Source organism: Chrysochloris asiatica, unplaced genomic scaffold, assembly GCF_000296735.1.
Source record: "Chrysochloris asiatica unplaced genomic scaffold, ChrAsi1.0 scaffold00090, whole genome shotgun sequence".
NCBI classification, from domain to species: Eukaryota; Metazoa; Chordata; class Mammalia; order Afrosoricida; family Chrysochloridae; genus Chrysochloris; species Chrysochloris asiatica.
In genome coordinates, this window is record NW_006408608.1 from 8,093,368 (window position 1) to 8,099,367 (window position 6,000).

Consider the following 6,000-nt stretch of genomic DNA (forward strand, 5'->3'; position numbering starts at 1 on the left):
ACAGAAATGAAGCCATTTCCTTCGGCAGTGCTTGGGACTCCCTCCTCCACCAAAGGTCACCTGGAGTGCTGACACATTACAGGAGACAGACAATTTGCAGGAGACCCCAGCTCCCAAGTCAGTGGCCTTAGATCATCCATACCACACGAGGCTTCTTTTCTTTTTTTATTTCTCTGAGGTCCTAACTTGCTGATTTCTAACAACAGGGGCTTTCCTTAAAACAACAATCCCCATAAGGTACTGCCAGAATCGACTACAATACCACAAAAATCCTATGCCAAGCTCAGTGTTCTAGAACTTGGGGCAGTGTCAGCACATGTAAAAGCACAACGCATGGAGAATGAACGAGTGAAGAAACAGTCTCCCAAACAGAATTATTCTGAAAGGTCAAGCCAGCAATCTGAGTCTAAATTAATTGTTTGGGAACCAGTAAAAAAACAGTTGCTGTCAAGTCAATACCAACTCGTCGTTAGCCGTGTATGTCAGAGAAGAGATGTGTTCCATCAACAGCGATAATCTTTCAGAGGCCAATCACCAGGACTTTCTTCTAAGGTGCCTTGGGGTGGATTTGAGCTAACAACTTTTTGGTTAGTAGCTGTTTAGGAAGATCACGTATTTCTCTGTATTTCAAAATCCTCATTTGTGCTGAAGTATATAGAGAAGAACAACACAATCGGCCCCAAACTTTATATTATATATAACCAAGAAACAGCCATCCCATTTTTATGTACCAAAATCTGGATCTGGCTATTAACCTTCCAGTTTCTCAGTAAACCTAAAACCACTCAGTAAAGCAAACATAAGCATCACTTTCCCTTCCACTGTTCCCCGTCTCCACAGGAAGAGAGCAGGGCGTGGCGAACCTTCCCAGTCAAGCTCCACACAGCAGGTGTTCTAGGTATTACAAGTCATACAGTCTCTACTGCAGTTACTCACACACTGTTCATTTACGGCAAAAGCAGCCAGAGATAATAAATGGATGAGGACACACAGGTGTGCTCCAATATCATTTTGTTTCTGAACACAAAATTTTAAATTTTATAAAACTTGTGCATGTCACAAATTAGATATTAGTCTCTTGATTCTTTTGGTCTCTAATCACTTAAAAATGTAAAACCATTCTTAGCTGGAAGACCACAAAGCATAGGTGGCAAGGTGAATCAGCCTAGGGGCTTTGGCCATGGAACGTGAGGATCCAGGCCTTTTCTTGTCCTCTGACACTCCTTGGATGCCGGGCTCCAAAAGCAGAAAGGGGTGGTGAGAGCTGACCAGTGCTTTCTGAATAAAGGGTCTACAGGGTCAGCTGACTGTGCTCACCTCTCCCAGTTTTCTCCCAGACTGCAAATTTAACTTAGAAATTCCTTGAAATTAGAAGTAAAAAACGACCACGGCCACTATTATCACCTACAAATCATTTGTTTTCACTTCTTTTAAACATTACATTACAGGCTTCTCAGTGACAGGTCATCTCTCTAGGAATGTTAATTGATATGCAGTTCTACTTCTTCCCTCACCTCATCAGCCTGACTCAAAATGTATTTTTTGCCTGTATGAGTGAAATGTAAACAGCATCAATAAATCGTCTGTGCTTTCATCCAGATGAATAAAAACCACCACCAGCACCTACTAAAAAGATTAACTCAAGCTTTAAAAGGACAGAAGAAATACTAGAGGGCTTCAAAAAGTTCATGGAAAACTTCATTATCTTTTCATTCCATTTTCCGCCAGTTTTTGGAAGCCCCCTCAAACACACTTCCTTCTGCGGGTTAAGTAAACTGGGACGATCCTTAGGGAGGACTTGCTTATTAGCAAGATGTATCAAAGGTTAAAATGTGCTCAACTGTTTGAGGACACAATCAGACTTCCAATAATTTCTTAGGATAATCAAACAAGCCAGCAATTACATTTGTACGTCGGATTTTGTATATGTAGTGAGAAATGTTTACAACCATGAAAAGATTAAAACTCTTTCAATGGCCAACAGTGTGGGAGGAAAGAGAAACATAAAGTGGCAGTGAAGCTGGGTGAAAAGAACATTCACCAAAATGCTAACACTGGTTTACACCGAGAGAAGAAATTAAGACCATTTTTACTTTCTTTACAGTTTTCCACTTCCTTTGCTTTGCTTTGTTTTTGTTTCCAGTGAGCATGTATTACTTCGATAATCCAAAACAGACTTTTTATTTAAAATAATTCTCAAACAATTCAGAAGTTCTGCTCATTAGAAGTAATTTGAGCCCCACAGAAGTGCACTGAAAAGATTGCACCAGAGCAGTTTTACAATACTGCAGATTGCTCAGAGGGAATGGAGACAGTCAAGAGAAGTATGACGTAAGTTCTGAGTAGCCCAACACCAAAGAGTGCTCCCCTCCTGAGGCCCTGCTGGCACTGTGCATTCACCCTGAGGACTGAGGACGGGCCATTAAGTTTTCTCCTGTCATTTATTTAGCAGATTGCATTCAGTGAAAGCTTAGAGAGCAGGCTTAAGACTAGGTGAGCTAGTCAAGGACTCCAGAAAAGTTCAACATTCTTAGATTAGGTCTTAAATGGAGGTCTAGCTAGGGCATAAACCCAGCTGAGAAAAGGCAAGCTGGTTTTAAGGGGCTTTGATGGAAGAACACAAACCAAAATGAGGTTTTGATTATAAAGCAGTTTCGGTTACACTTAATGAGAAGCATTTTGATTCAAGTCTGAGGATAGGGCCAAGAATAAAAGGAATTAATGAGAATATACTAAGTATCTAGATTTTTGTGTTCATGAGAAGAGTCCAGGTGTAGCACTATAGGAAAAACACTGGACTGCTAACCACCAGCTCAGCGGTTCAAACCCACCAGTCACTCCTTGGAAACTCTATCAGGGTCATTATCAGTTGGAACTGAATGAATGGCACTTAACAACTTAAGACCTTTATAAGAAATATTTACACTATAATTCATGATTCTAATAGTTTGCCACATGCACCTACTCATATTTTTATATATTATTGTTGTTGTTACAGGTCATCAAGCAGGTCCTGACCCGTAGCAATCCTGTACGGGGTTTCCAAGGAGCATTGGTGAGCTTGAACTGCCAACTCTGCATTTAAACTTTGCAGTCCTGCGCATTAACCCACAGCACCACACCAGGACTCCTATATGTTATATGTATCTATAGATTTGTTGTTGCTTTTAAGTGTCATTTCGTCAGTACTGATTCATAGCAACCCAGTATAGGATTTCTGAGGCATTAAATCAAGTGTGGGAAACCTTTTTACTGCAAAAATATATAACACTATTCTCAGACAATACAAAATTAGCAACTGAAAAATTAACCTGCTATATTTGATCAAACATTTTATTAACTCAAAGGAGCTCTGGTAGCGTAGTGGTTATGAATCGGGCTGCAAACCGCAAGGTCAGCAGTTTGAAACTACCAGCTGCTCCACGGGAGAATGATGAGGCTTTCTGCTCCCGTAAAGATTTACAGCCTCAGAAACCCTGTTCAGGCTCGCTATGAGTCTGAACCGACTCCACAGCACATAACAACAACAACAAAATGTAATGACATTCAGTGTGGGTTGCACCTCAATGTGAAGACAAAAATCCTCACCACTGAACCAACAAATAACATCATGATAAATGTAAAAAAGCTGGAAGTTGTCAAAGACTTCATTTTGCTCGGATCAACCATCAACACTTAATGGAAGCAGCAGTCAAGAAATTAAACAACGTACTATATTCAGCATATCTGCTACACAAGCACATCATGGCTGCATAAGCAGTGTCCGCTGGCTGACCCGAGCGCTAGTTGCCGCCCCAAACCCTGGAGTATAGAGGGGCCTGTGCACCTTGGCCACATCTCGGGCCGCCGCACAAAACCAGGCCAAGGACGTGAGAGTGGAGGGCGCCTTCCCAGTGACGGCATGGGTCCTGAGCTGATGCATGCCATCAAGGAGGTGTTCAAGGCAGCTGCTGTCCCGGTAGAGTTCCAGGAGCACCACCTGAGTAAGGTGCAGAATATAACATCTGAGGAGAAGCTGGAGCAAGTGCAGATTTCCATGAAGGACAACCAGGTGACCATCACTGGAAAAATTCATACGTGGATGAAGTATAAGGGGTACTAGCCTCCTACGACATGAGGCTGAGGTGTAAGTTGGATTTGTTTGCAAACGTTGTCCATGTGAAGTCACTTCCTGGCTGTAAGACCCGACATAACAATCTAGACCTGGTGATCATTGGAAGCAGATGGAAGGGGAGTACAGTTCTCTAGATCATGAGAATTCAAAAGGTGTGATTGAGTGGGTGAAGATTGTCACTTGAACCAAGTCTCAGTGGACTGCAAAGTTTGCCTTTGACTATGCCACCAAGAAGGGACGGGCCAAGGTCACAGCTGTGTAAACAGCCAACATCATGAAACTTGGGGGTGGGTTGTTGCTGCAGTGCTGTAGGGAAGTGGCTGAGCTGTATCCCAAAATCAAGTTTGAGACAATGGTCTCAGACAACTGCTGCAGGCAGCTACTGCAGAACCCTTACCAGCAGTTTGATGGGCTTGTGATGCCCAATCTGTGTGGGAACATTACTGACAATCTGGCTGCTGGCCTGCTTCCTGGGGAGAGCTACAGTGCAGAATATGCAGTCTTTGAAATGGGTGCCAGGCATCCATTTGCCCAGGCAGTGGGCAGGAATACAGCCAACCCCACAGCCATGCTTTCAGCCTCCAACAAACTGAAGCATCTCAATCTTGAGTACCACTCCACCATAAATGCAGTTGTGGTGAAGAGGGTGACCAAAGTTGGCAAGGTTCGGACTCAAGACATGGGCGGCTACAGCACCACATCTGACTTCAACGAGTCCATCATTGGCCACTTGCACCCCCCATGGGGGCTAGAACCCTTTATTCCTTCCAATCTCATGAGGACCATACACCTATACATCCCTTCTGTACATTGGACCAGAGCCTTACCTCTACACAGCAGACCATAATCACCCTTCTAAGCCAAGCCTAGGATGTCATGGTTCTGGCTTAGGGAACTATTGGGTGGTGGGTTTCTTAGGGATGGGGCCTACAGGCCACAGATTTGACAACAGTTCTCCCCCACAGGTTCGAACCTCTGACATGGGTGGTTATGCCATCCACCATGACTTCACTGAGGCTGTCATTGCTGCCCTGCCCTGTTCATAGGTCCTGCCTGCCCCCACATTAAGATGCTCAATAAAACACATGTATCAAAAAAAAAAAAATCTGCTACAAAAGACCTCTTTGTAAATTTTCAAGAGCAAAGATGTCAGTTTAAGGACTAAGGTGCACCTGATCCAAACCATGGTATTTTCAACAGCCTCATATGCATGTGAAAGGTGGACAATGAATTAGGAAGGCCACAGAGGAACTGATACATTTGCGTTGTGGTATTGCAGAAGAATACTGAAATACCATGGACCACCAAAGGAATAACCAAATCTGTGTTGGAAGAAGTAAGCCAGAATGCTCCTTAAAAGCCAGGATGGCAAGACTTCATTCATCTCTCATACTACGAACATAAAGTCAGGAGGGACCAGTCTCTGGAGAAAGACATGTTTGGTAAAGTGAAGGGTCAGCAAAAAAGATGAAGACCTCCAACTAAATGGATTGGCATAGTGGCAGCAGCAATGGGGTCAAGTGTAGCAACGACTGTGAGGTTGGTGCAAGACAGGGCAGTGTTTCATTCTATTGTGCATAAGCTCACTATGAGCTGGTACCAACTTGACAGCATCTAACAAAAAACAACAACATAATGGCTGGAACTGTGGTTGCCTTGGCAAGGCCAGACTAAATGATTTTGAGGGCTTTATATAGCCCACGGGCCAGACGTTGCCCATCCCTGCTTTAAATCTTCACAGAAGCAGAAAGTCTCATCTTTCTCCTGCAGAGCAGCTGGCAAGCTTAAACCACAGACCTTGTGGTTCACAGATCAACGGTTATCGCATGGGGATATGTATGTATGTATATATATGTCAAAAAGAAAACATCAAGAGAAGATGGAAG

General features: G+C 43.4%; 1 protein-coding gene and 1 pseudogene across 1 annotated transcript in view; one reads left to right on the plus strand and one right to left on the minus strand.

The window, feature by feature from the left end:
- Positions 1-6,000, minus strand: part of PRDM2 (PR domain containing 2, with ZNF domain) — a 148,751-nt gene that overhangs the window by 134,744 nt on the left and 8,007 nt on the right. The gene's annotated exons all lie outside the window — the stretch shown is intronic.
- On the plus strand, positions 2,327-5,160 carry LOC102839853 (annotated as a pseudogene).